The sequence below is a fragment of the Camelus ferus genome, chromosome 20 (genome assembly GCF_009834535.1).
Source record: "Camelus ferus isolate YT-003-E chromosome 20, BCGSAC_Cfer_1.0, whole genome shotgun sequence".
Classification (NCBI taxonomy): domain Eukaryota; kingdom Metazoa; phylum Chordata; class Mammalia; order Artiodactyla; family Camelidae; genus Camelus; species Camelus ferus.
In genome coordinates, this window is record NC_045715.1 from 18,556,883 (window position 1) to 18,570,045 (window position 13,163).

Genomic DNA, 13,163 nt, shown 5'->3' on the forward strand with positions numbered 1-13,163 from the left:
CATTGGTTTGTATGATTTGGATTGCTCTAACATTAAAAAAAAAAAAAAAAAAAGAAGTAGACATCAAAGGTGCTACTTAAGTGGATTTTTACAAAGACAGGTTATCAATATTCCAAACTCCTTAAGAACCAGAAATCATCATTTTCCAAGGTTAGAGAGAACTTGAGTTTCTTGAGATAAACCTAGCCACCAGTATTCAAGATCCAGGAATCTCCGAAGCTACATTAACAGAACAAAAAGACCACTTTCAGAAAAAAGAATCATTGGCCATGGTCTTGTAGACTAGTAACTTTTAGTCCTAAGTGAGTTCTCCCCCCAAGAAAGCATTGAAAGGAAGGTTTGGAAATACGACCCATTTGGGGTCCAGGCACTGGTGTTCTTAGTGGCCTTTTAGAAAATTCTTCAAAGACTCAATGCAAATGTTCTTATTCCAGCAAAGCAACCTGAATCCTTGAGAACCACTCCCTCTCTGTGGGCATTTAATATTTCATTTCTTTTTGTACTGAGGATTGAACCCAGTACCTCATGCATTCTAAGCACATACTCTACCACGAGCTATACCCCCCCTTCATTTCTATTGCTTGCTCCTTACTGTTTCATCTTTAGGTTCAAAATTATCTTTCCATTTCTATTTATCTGCTTACAGTTCTTGTTTAAAAGGCCCATGTTGCAGTCACAGTTCAGCTATAGCTTGTAGTTGCTAAAGGAGCTGCAGGTGAACTTTCATCACCAGAGGGACCAAGTCAGTATCTCTTCCACAAGGTTCTATATATGATTTATGCTCCTCAAAAGGGCCAGCTTTATGGGACCTACACAGTCACACAACTCACTTCCCCCACACCCGCACTCAGAAGGATCCTGCTCTTGGGGTTTAATGTTCTGCAATTTTTCTCTTGAAATTCCCAACAGTTTTACCTTTACATATGTTTTGTGAGGTTCAGTAGGACCTGGAACATGTGCAAGTGTAAGGCTTTAGTTGGAGCCTCACAGGTCCTGCCTCCCAGAGATGGGTTTTCAGCAGCCAATTAACCCTGTGGCTGAGAACTGCCCTGCTCTCCTACCGCGCCTACCCCTACACCTGCTTCCGGCAGTAAGCCCCCTGGGAGGTCTAGGGAAGAGGGGTCAGGGACCAGCAGCCTAACCCTTGTGTCTCTTGGGGTGTGCTACAGTCTGTTGTCCCCGCCCCAGGCTAGCAGCCTGACAGTGCCAGGGTAAGTCGGGTGGGGAGTCTTAGTGGGAGTGATACTCTAGCCCACGCTCATATGGGTATATTTTCATAATTTTAACAGCACTTTCTTCCTGCTTTTTGAACAAGGGGCCCTCATTTTCATTTTTCATTGGGTCGTGTAAATTATGTCGCTGGTCCTGCTCCCCAAATTTCCATAGTGCCTGGTTCTCTTTCCTGTAACCCTACCTTCTTTACTATCTTGCTCTCACCTTTGAAAAGGCAGGTCCTGAATCTGCAAAGAGGGAGCCAGATGTATTCAAGGGAAGAATGCTGAAACTTCATTTTGAAATCCCATTGGTTAGCAGTGATTATACACGCCCCTGTAGTACTCCTTCAGCAGATTTTTTTTAAATGTGGTCATCTGAATTGAATTGTACTGAACTGACCTTAAAGTGAATTTCATTTTGGGGACGGAGACAAAATGTAAACATTTAAAGACTACCAATGAAGACTATCTTTAAGGACTTTTAAATAAAAGGGAAAAATTCAATTATAATGACAAAGATTGACAACTTTTATCATATTAAAATTAAAAACTTTTCATTTAAAATATTGCATGTCATTTAACACTCAAAGGAGGAGCTAAATAAAAAATTAGATACAAATGAAGAAAGGAAAAGTAGAAAAAATATAGGTGAATATTCCAAAATCAATGAAACAGAGATTCAGATGGAAAATACAAAAGATTAGTTTTTTTAAAAAGCATGAAAAAGTAGATTAAAAGTTCCAAACAAAAAATAGAAAAAATAGGTTAGAAATTTGCCTTGACTACAGAATCACCCATTGATTTTTTGTAGTTTGACTATAGATCTTGGAATTAAGATATCACATAATAGGTATTCTTCCTGTTAGTAGAAAAAGATAACAACATGTCTCTTTAAAGAGCAAAAAAAACATTAATTTCCCCAGAGTTAGATGTTAAAGGGGAACAAAATATGCCACCCCCAAACACACCACTTTGGCAGGTGAATTACTTTGTACTGAAGGCAATTAAGACCTGTCAGACTCAGGAAAAATTTTAACTACCTACCTTAACTTAAAAGAAGTTAGATAGGAGGCCTGTACCAGAAAAAGAGCTATTTCTAGGTATAATTTTGTTTTTAATCTGAAAGACCTATCTGTATGGTAGGACCAAATTCTAATTACCAAACATCTGCTCTTCTTCTTGTCCTGTGAATTATTCTCCTCTCTTTTGAAGCCAGAGTCTTCTATCCCATTCCTTAACTCAGGATGGCATATAAGCCTCCATTGGCCAATTTGCCCTTGAGTCCCATATCTTTGGGATTCCTGTTTGTACAAAACTAGTTTTTTCCTGTTAATCGTTCTTATGTCAACTTAATTATTAGATTAACCAAAGAGCCTAGAAAGAAGAAGGGAAAGTTTTCTGCATAGTATAGTCGAACCTCCTATCCCTGGGTTCGCATCAGCAAATTCAACCAAACTCAGCTCAAAAATATTTTTAAAAAATTTTTTTCAGGGAGTTTCAAAAAGTAAAATTGACACTTGCCGTGTGTTGGCAACTACTTATATAACATTTACAATGTTTTGGTGTTATAAGCAATTTAGGGATCATTTGAAGTATATGGAAGGTAATGCATAGGTTATATGCAAATACTATGCTATTTTATATGAGGGACTTGAGCATCCTCAGATTTTGGTACCCTTGGGTGTCCTGGAACCCATCCCTCTCACCACCCACACTGCAGAGGAAACTGAGGGGTGACTGTAAATAGTTGTAAATATGATGTAAATGCTATGTAAGTAGTTGCCAGTGCAGTGCAAATTTAGCTTTTTGGAAATTTGTGGAATTTTTTGAATATTTTTTATCTGAGTTGTTCAAATTTTGGAATGCAGCACCTGGGGATATGGAGGGTCAACTTTATCTCCTGGGAGTGGAGCCCAGGAATCTGTACTTTAACAGTCGCTTCAGGTGATTCTTATGTATGTTAAATCTTTTAAATAAGAATCTGCATTTTAACCAGATTCTCAGGTGATTTGTAAGCTCATTAAAGTGAGAAAAGCACTGGCCTAGAGGACTTAAAAGAAAACAGAAAAGGTTACTGCTCCAAGATGCTTCAAGGAATTTAACTAAGATGTGGAGATACTAACTCCACGTTATATATTTATTTCAGAATGTGTTCTCTTTTCAAGTCAATTTCTAATTACCTTGAGTAAGTGGGATTCACTTGCAGAAGAGTCTTTATTCTATTGATTTCTGGCTTATGAGGAAATTCCATGACTTTGTGACTTTGTGAAAACAACACCCATCACTGACTAAATTTTTATGTTCTAAGGGGTCCCCGTCTCTGTTCAGGGGCTCTTAAAACTTCTTTCAAGTGCACACATGTAGTTTGTGGGAAATGTATTTTTACTGCTCTTTATCCTAACAGGTAAGTGAAGCTTACAAATGAAAGCTTCAAGAAGCCCGCTGAAGGGATTAATGTGGAGTTAGTTACTTCAAACTGTGGAGTCTTTAGTGACCTTGACTATCTCTCTGGTCTGCCAGATTTTGACCATTTAAATTGACTTGCACAATGTATTGGGCTTGAGAAATAAAAATCACATACCTTCTGGAGAGCCTACTGATTTTGAATTCCCTTTATACTACACAATCTGATATTTTAAGTAATTAAGTAGGGAGGGGTAGATGAAAGACTCAGAACAAAAGCAGAATAATACATTTGTTTTTATTTGTCTTGGAAACATAAGAATCCATTAGAAAGCATGTAAATGGAGGAAAGCATAAAGACTTTAAAATGTTCCACCTGACTACAGCACTGAAATTAAATATACAACCCCTCAGTTTTACAAATAGGTAAACTAAGATAAGAGTCAGAACTAAGTGATCTGATCAAACATGCATTCAACTCCACTAACAGTCTCCTAATTAGCTTATTGTTAATCCATATATATAAGGTGTCATATATGTCAGGAAAACTTGTCAAAGATTTAAAAATGGACAACATAAATGACTGGGTCCTTGCTTTAGTGAAGTGTTAGGCATTGTCTAGCAGACCATCCAGGAATTATATGATTTTATAGGAGCATGCACATTTTTCTATCCACTAGGCTATTCTAGAGCTCTATGGTGGTAGAAGTTAAGTCATAGAAAAGTGATAATAATGCAAATGATTCATGTCTACATCAATGCAAAGGAATTTGTTCAGTTGAGACATAATTTTCACCCAGTAGAAGAAATAATTCCAGTCTTAAGTTTTATTGCTCTATATGATATTAACCAAATTTGCAACTCTTAGCAAATCTATTTCAGCCTTTTTGATTGTGTTTTGTTATTTCTTCATTTTCTCCTTTGAAGCAGTTTTATCAGCTTACTGCTAATCAGTGAGATATATGAAATCTTTGACACTGTATTCATACTATATTTGTCTGAAAGTCAAGTTTTCAGCCTTTCATCTGACTGATAATACCAATATGTTTGGAGAGCTCAAAAGAGGAAGAGAAAAGTCCTGACTGGGATGTCAAGGGCTGAATGACAGAGCACATGACCAAGGAGAAAGGAGCGCTGTTATGTTTGAAAGGTTATTAATTGGCAGAAAAGGAGGGTTCAGAGCACATTTTGTAAGTGTTTGGAAGGAAGAACACCATAGCTCAAAAAAACAATGAAGCAGGAAATTTCAGTTGTTGCAACACCATCTAAATGCCAGAGAGTGTATACAGAAATGTGAAGGTGAATGAGCAATTGATACTTGTCACAGTTTGCTAAGGAAATTACCTACATAAATTCTTTTTAATCCCTAAAGAATCCTGAGATTGGGATTTCCTCCTAAATTTAGAGATAAAGGAAATGTTCACAGATTGTCAAAATAATATAAAACATCACACATCACACTTTTATGTAATGAAGCTTGAATTCAAACATACACATCTGATTCCAGATGCTTACCTTTTCTACTGTTTTGCATTGCCTTTAAAAGAGTATTTTATGTTCCTATATGAAGACCAAAACCAAACCAAAACAAAACAAAACACAAAAAACAAAAAAACAGAAAAACTCACCCCGATCGCTGTGCACACAAAATAGGATTTTTCAATAGTTTTTTGCCAGTTCGTGCATATCTATTTGGATTGTCCTCTGTAGGAAATGAGAAGTTTCTGATGATTATTATTTTGGGGGACTAACTAAAAACTACTATAGGACAGAAAGGAAAGTAAACATTGGCTGAATACCTCTCACCTTAACCAAAGTGGGAAAGATTTTTAAAAAAAATTTTTTTTCAAAACTCAGTAGAGATTTTGAACCAAGGTGAAGGCCTTAGTTTAGTCCTCCATGTTCTATATTTCTCTTACTATGTGTCCTGTAATAAACAACACCCTGCCTCTTCACTTCACATCCCTCTTTTCACTGTAGGCAGAAAGAATGCAAGGTGGGAAGATAAGTTAAAGGGAGAGAGAAAAGGGCAATGGAAGGAAAGGGAAGAGGGAAGAGGAGAGGGGAGAAGGGAGTGGAGAGGAGGAAAGAGGTAGTGGAAGAGGGGAACCTTGAGGAAGGAAATGAAGGGTTTATGCAATAATATTCAAAACTGCTGGGGGATCCTTGCAAAAACTTTTAAGATGCTAAAAACACTATTGTACAGGGAATCTTTAAGTCTCACTCACAGACCCAGTCCCCACTAGTAAAACTTGTTAAGATGAAATGCTGTGAGATACTGTGGCCAGAGACACTGTGAACATGGGGAAAGCCCCTGAAAGACTGCAGTTGCAACTTGGGCCAATGAAATCTATATCCTAAGTCCCCTACTCTTTAAAGTTGGGGTTGTAACTTTGGTCAACAGGGATGGAGTGGGAGAAATAGACTCAAGGTAGATGATGTGGGTTCCCAGTCTTCAGAGCAGCATTAATTCTGTCATTCAGCGGGCCTCTTCACTGTAAAACTCCTCCTTTCCTGTTTTTCTGTTTTGCAGACAATGCTAACACTTGGTTTGCTCCTGTAACTTCTAGAAATAGCTTGTTCCTCTCCTTCCTGGATGCAACAGCCTTCAGTCATTGACACAGTTGATATCGCTTACAAGGTATAGTAGTCATGTCAGGATGGCCGAGTGGTCTAAGGCGCCAGACTCAAGCTTCTGTCTTCCTCCTCTCGGGGCTTCTGGTCTCCATGTGGAGGCGTGGGTTCAAATCCCACTTCTGACAAGACTCAATTTTGTTCTTGGCACACTCCTTCAAAGATCTTCGCCTTTCAGCCTTCTTGAAATCCCACTCTTGCCTTTCAGTCTTGGTCCCTCTGGGCAATGGAGTGTCAACCAGTAGTTCTGCCCTTTCTGCCAATAACTATGTCCCCCACCAGTAGCTCCACCCTGGCCTATGCTCACCAAGGACCTGGTGCACCCAGAACACACACTATAGCAAGACCAAGATCTTAGCCTATGTAGAACTTCATAGAATGCATTTTTCACTTTCATAAAATGAAAGAAAAGACATCTAAATCACATCATTCTGCAAAGAAATCTCAGAGGGAGCTATCAGTTTATTTAATTTTAACAGCATGAGCATTTCTTTGCTATTGATGACCTAAAAGTGTTTTCAGCAGTGTCATAATCTTGAGCAATTTCCTTCTTAGAGTTTAGAGATGATATAGGAAGGTGATAAAGGAAACGTTTTGTTACAACTGTATAACATATTCTTTTTTGTGTGCAGGAAAGAATTCTCCCACAGCAAAAACCCAAGATCCAAGTATGGAAGAAATTTAAAATTTTGATAATCAGGAGTATCACCAAGTTTCTATCAGTTGACCTGCTAAGGAAAAGACCACATGTTTTTATGGCACTTTTTTTCCTGGGAAGACAGTATCTCCTAAGGCAGCGCTGGAAGTTGCCTCCACATGGCTCTGAAAGTTTCCCAGGATTCTCTAACTGGAAGTTCCTCATCTTCGGGTGTCGGGGTGGGGAATATTTGGGGTATCGAGGGTTAAATTATGAGGTGTCCAAGGTGAAATGTTTGAACTAAACGTGGCAGGAACAAAACAGATATGTCAGAAGTGGGATTCGAACCCACGCCTCCATTCGGAGACCAGAAGCCCCAGTAGCGGGAAGCAAGCGCTTGAGTCTGGCGCCTTAGACCACTCGGCCATTCTGACACACGGCATTTACTGCTCAAATGGATCACTCTGTAGACTCTGAAGGATTACACATTGCTGTATCTCAGAAAATAGTTTCTGAGATTTATCAGATTCGGCGGGAGTTCTGAGTACAGAGACTGAGAAAGGGAAAGGTAGACGAGCACAAGCATGAATGCAGACCTAAATAATTATTTCAGCCCTGGAGACCGGGGTACCAGGGTATTGAGTGGCACTCCCTCCTTGTCCCTCCTCCTCCCCCAGTACTCCCAGCTCAGTCCCCTGCGTTCTACCCCCTACCCCCACCCGCCTCCTCCCACCAGACCCGGTCTCACCTCGTGCAAATCTCCTCTTATGCCCTGACCCCCACCTGTGACCTGGACCCCAGGGTCACTGTGTTCTCTGTGACTCAAACTCTCATCTAGCAGGTCCAGTTCGATGCTGGCCCAGGATCATTGGAATCTTTCAGTGAATAAATGGCCAACTCCACTGCTCTGGACAAGAGAAGGTCATTCCCCTTGTTCTCAATCCATCCAGACTGTGATTTTTATCGCCTGAAGCCTTACTTATATCATTCATTTCACCATAAAGTTCAGTACCCATCACCGTCTTCTGTCCTGTAGAGTTGCTTGTGCTCTACAATAATAATCCTATCTTTCCTCTCTCTAGAGCTCTCAGATGCTTTTCAGTAAATATTACCCATCTTGGGTGACTGCAGCTATTCTGAAACACAATGTTTACTTTTTATGACTGAAAAATATGTTTGAATGACTGAAAATGAGATATCCAAAAAAGAAAAGAAACATCCTTGCTGCAATGATTATTCATAGTTTAAAGGAGAGAAGAAATTTAAAATTTTGATAATCAGGAGTATCACCAAGTTTCTATAATTAGACTGTAAAATCTAAGTCTATAGTACACTTAAATTTAAGAGCTATCACTTCTAAATTTTTAATTTCTTCATCTATTACCCTAAAAATAAGTGGGAAACATCTCTTTTAAAATTTAGGTTATTGTTGTAGATTTTACTCTTTTTTATTGTGAATGTATTTTTTCTCTATGCTAACTGTACAATTACAACAGTCTGCAAAATTTCAGTGAGTACTTTAATATATACATATGTTGAATCTTTATACTATTGCTTTCTATTCCTTGAAGCATAGTTATATTTCTATAGATCATTCAAATCTATTTATATTTATTTTTGCAGAAATGAAAACCTCTGAATACAGGTTTAGAATAATTGGGATACTTGAAAATAAGTATTACCAAAATGTAATGTAAATTTAAAATTGGGACTAAAATGCATCATAATTCAGTTTCCTTAATAGATTGATTCTTGCAGGGCCCTTCACAGTCAATATTTTATGAACTTCTGGGTAGTATGTTTCCTAGACATCTGCTTGATATTAATATTAATTTACTCTAATTTCTCAAATTTTTCTTTGCAAGTCCAAGAACACTGGATACATGAAATCTGAGATAATAGAGGCCTCTAAGTGGTTAGAGTTCAGCCATTAAAATGCCTGTAGCAAATTTTCTGATGATGGCCATACTAATATATCTCATGTCATGCGTTTTTCTTTTAATGCAATTTTGACACATTTACTTCCAGAGATGGGGAGGGGCAGGCTGTCTGTGTTCCCTCCCCTTGAATCTGGATAGTCCTGTGACTGTGATGGAAGAGATGCTGCATGACTTCCAATGCTAGGTTGCAAAAGGTGATAGAAACTTCCAACAGTTTTCTCTCAAAATATTTGTCCCCAGAACCTAGCCACCACACTGTGAGGAAGCCCAAACTAGGCCACAGGGAGAGACCACGTAGTGAAGAACTGAAGTCTCCAGCCCACAGCCAGCAGCAAAGCCAGACATTGGAGTAACTGACCCTTCAGGTGATTTCCTACCCTAGTCTTCCGGTCTTCCAGTTGAGTTTCTAGAAATCATGGAGCAGACACACGCTGTCCCCCATTGTGCTCTGCCCAAATTCTGTGAGAACTAACAAATCTGTGAGTACAGGTAAATGATAGTTTTTAAGTTAAGCCATTAAGTTTTAGTAGGATTTGTTATGCATCAATAGTTAGGTATGGATCAGTCTTGGTCCAACCAGGAGAGATAAACCAACAATTTGACAGGGAGAGTTGTTTATTTGTTTGTTTATTTATTCATTTTTCCAGTTTTATTGAAATATACTTGACATATAATGCTGTATAAGTTAAAGTTGTACAACATCATGATTTCATATATGTATATATTGCAAAATAATTACCACAATAAATTTGGTTAACATCTATCACCTCACGTAGTTACATTTTTTTCCTTGTGATAAGAACTTTTATGATCTACTGTTAGCAACTTCCAAATATACAATACCATATTGTTAACTACAGTTGTCATGGTGTACATTACATCTCCAGAACTATTTATCTTATAATGAACAGGGGAAGTTTAATATAGAGAATTATTAGAAAGTACTTATCTTATAATGAACAGGGGAAGTTTAATATAGAGAATTATTAACTAAAGGAGGGATTGGAGAAACAAGGAATTGGCTAATAAAAATTAGAGAGAATATTAAAGAATATAGGAATAGCAGATATAAGGAGCAGTCACCACCCCTGGGGCTGATAAAACACCTTAGAAAGTGTCCCTTCACCCACGGCTGAGACAAAGTACAGAAGGAAGAGCCCTCTACTCTTCACCCCACCCCTAGCTAAGATCTAGATCTTGTTGGGACTGGGCAGCAGGTAAAAACCGGAAAGATTTTGAGGAGAATGTTACTGAAAAGTCCTGAAGACAATGTCTTCCTGTTGCTGGTCTTGCCGTCTGGTCCCAAAGTCAGTGATGATTAAAGGACAGTGAGGGAAAATGTTACTAGAAACTGGAGGAAAGGAGACCTTTGTTATCTAGTGGCAGAAAGATTAGCAACACCGTTGCCATGGTAATGTGGAAAGTCAGAAACATACCTATTGGATTTGGTGATCTAGCTAAGGACAGTTCCAGGCAATGTGTCACCTAGCTTTTCCTAGATGCCTATAGTAACGTGACTGGGGTTTCTTTATAAGCCAGCTATCAAATCCTGAAAGTATACAGGAAACAATCCTTTCTTTGTTTCAAATGCACAGGGCCCCTGACTTGGGACAGGAGACTTGGTATTTGCAGTTGAGTTTTCTTTGCCTGGTCTCTTTTCATTATGACTGTTGCTGGTCCATGCTGAGTCCCTAAACGGCTTTTCTGGTAACCCTCACAGCCCCTTTACCAGGGTGGAAATTAGAAGTTTTAGGATACATTTGCTCCTTGGGGACAAAACTTTTCTTTTTGGATTTCAGCGAAGCCCAGTGGAGAAGGAGAAACATGACCCTTTCTTCATGCCCCAGATCGAGGCTCCAAAAGATATTTCAGCTTCAAAGACTAGGCTACAGTAGACAGAGCCTCTCTTCAGCTTCTGTTATCTATTTCCTCTTTCCTGCTGGCCTCATCCTTTACCTTCACCTCTCAGTCTCTCTTCTGATATCTGAAATCGGGGAATTTGAGACAGGTCTCGCCTGTTTTCTCCCAAGGCTCTAAGAACTGAAGTCTGGAATATCTGAGCTTCAATGAGAGCGAAAGGTACCGCAGAGCAGAGGGCGCGGCTGTAACTAAAATCAGGTGGCAGCGTAGTTCTCTCCTCAAACTCCGCATCTTGGCAGATGCGCAAGCTGCTAATTACCCACTCCGCTCAACGTGCAACTTCTGACGCTCGACAGCCCTGGATTCAGGCAAAACTCTCAGAGGTGGATTTAGAGATCCTGTACTTCCTTTGACAAAAGCCTGTCGAATGGGATGTTAAAAGTATAAGAGAGTGAGTGAATTTGTTTGACCACAGCCCAGAAAATTGGGAATGGGGTTTGGGATAGAGCGTCAGATCTTCTAGAGATGAATAGAAACAAAACAAAAACTTAAAGATTTCAATATATAATCTGCTTTAGGACAAGGAGTTAAAAACCCACCAACTCAGGCTCCGTAGCTCAGGGGTTAGAGCACTGGTCTCGTAAACCAGGGGTCGTGAGTTCGAATCTCACTGGGGCCTTTCAAGTGTTTTCCATTTTGCTGAGATGATTGTGAGGGGTGTGTTTCCTTGACATCAAAAACCTAAAACCAAAAATGAGCTCTTTCAGGAAGGAATTCCTCTGACTGATACGAGTCTGTGAAATATTGTTTAGTGTCATACCAGGAACACTCTAACTTGTCTGTTTTAGATTGTTCTGATTTAGGTGAAATTATTGGTTTGAGGTTGTCAGAGATAATTAGCCTCAGAACATAACCCTCCACCAATCCTCTCTCTTCCTACCTCCAACCTCAACTTGGGGTGACAGGTGAGGTGGAGAGAAAAAGGGAATCTTAAGCTTCCTTTGATCTTGTATATGATGGAATCTCCCCCGAGTGCTAGGAGGGGCTTCAGACTTTCTGGCCATCTTTCATTAACTGACCCATATTTCTACAGTATTTTCCTTTATACTTTGTGTCCTGCCAAGCTTTGGTCTTTTCTTGGAAGTCATTCATTCTGGATAATTCTTCCTCCAAGACTTTCCTAACTCTATCTTAGAAAGAGAATGGCAAAATAGTGAGGTCTGGCTATTTTTCTCCCTTGTAGACAGCATTAAGGGAGATGGGTTTCTGGTCTAGAGGGATATTGTGCAACTTCTTCCTGGGATGCCTTTCTGCCCGCCATTTCTCCTGCAATCTCCATCCCTCCAAACTGGAGTATACTAGTGCTTGTCTTCAGTATTTTTGCCTAACCAATGCTTTATATGAAGTAACCTGAGGCCACGTACAGAGAAAACCTGGCACTCTGTGTCAATTCCCAAAATGTTTCTTTTAGATTGGTGCTCTTAATTATTCATTCTTTAGATGAGTCTTTAAAATTTATTTATGACTTTTGCCTTTTCTCCAGTTTGAATATTTATGAGGGATCCAATTATTTTTCTTACTTTTATTTATTTTCTTAAATCTAGAGACAGGAACTGTATATGATTATCAGAATCAAAGAGGAGGTTTTTAAAAAGATTGACTCCTAGGTTCTATCTCAGACCAGTAAAATCAGTCTCTAGGAGTGAGAATTGGGTATGACTTTAGGCAACTTTCAAGCTCCTCCAGGGTTGTAAACAACCTTTTAAAAATATTGAGTGAGAGAGAAGTCTTCAGTATGCTTGGAAATTTTGTTGTGCCCCAGAAGTACATGGAGTCAGGCCTGAAATGTTTAAAATACTATTTCTGCATTTTCACTTTATTAATATGGTCTTAAAGATTTGTGAAAAGAAGATACATCCAAACATAAATGACATTTTTCTCAGGTTGTAAAAAGTCTTATCATTTTTCTCAAATAGCAAATGAAGTACAGCCATATGTGATTCTTTCTAGAACAGAATGATGAGAGTCTGGAATCTTGGGTTCATCAGAATCATCGTTTTGAGAGAGAATTTGAGTAGTATTACCTATTGAGATGACTTTAACAGGACATTTCTGTTGCTACCAAATCTTCATCTGTTTCTTGATAAGCAGGTTAAAGACCCAGTGGTTTTTCTGTTTTTATATTACTATTATGTAGGGAGGAGAAAAAAGTTTTCCTTGACCCTTTTATGTTCACTGGCTGGGTGTGAAAATTAAAATAATAAAGATAGACTACAGGAGAAAAGCACATACACGTATTTAATGTAAGTTTTACATGACGTGAGAGTATTCAGAAGGAAACAAAGACCCCAAAACATGGTTAAACCTGGGTATTTTTATACTAGGTTTGATGAAAAGTGACCAGTCATGAAGAAACATGACAGGTCAAAGAATATGAGGTAAGTGTGGTGAACCGGGGGAAATGTTTATTTGGAT

At 38.8% G+C, this 13,163-nt stretch overlaps 3 non-coding genes across 3 annotated transcripts; 2 read left to right on the top strand and 1 right to left on the bottom strand.

Moving 5' to 3' along the window:
* The first annotated feature begins 6,271 nt into the window (after nt 1–6,271).
* TRNAL-CAA lies at nt 6,272–6,379 on the top strand. The gene is made up of 2 exons: nt 6,272–6,309; nt 6,334–6,379. It is a non-coding gene; the product is annotated as a tRNA-Leu (tRNA).
* Nucleotides 6,380–7,215: 836 nt separating this feature from the next.
* TRNAL-CAA lies at nt 7,216–7,322 on the bottom strand. Its single transcript has 2 exons — nt 7,285–7,322; nt 7,216–7,261 (listed from the first exon to the last, which is right to left on the bottom strand). It is a non-coding gene; the product is annotated as a tRNA-Leu (tRNA).
* A 3,972-nt stretch (nt 7,323–11,294) lies between these two features.
* Nucleotides 11,295–11,367, top strand: TRNAT-CGU. The gene has a single exon. It is a non-coding gene; the product is annotated as a tRNA-Thr (tRNA).
* The last annotated feature ends 1,796 nt before the right edge of the window (nt 11,368–13,163 follow it).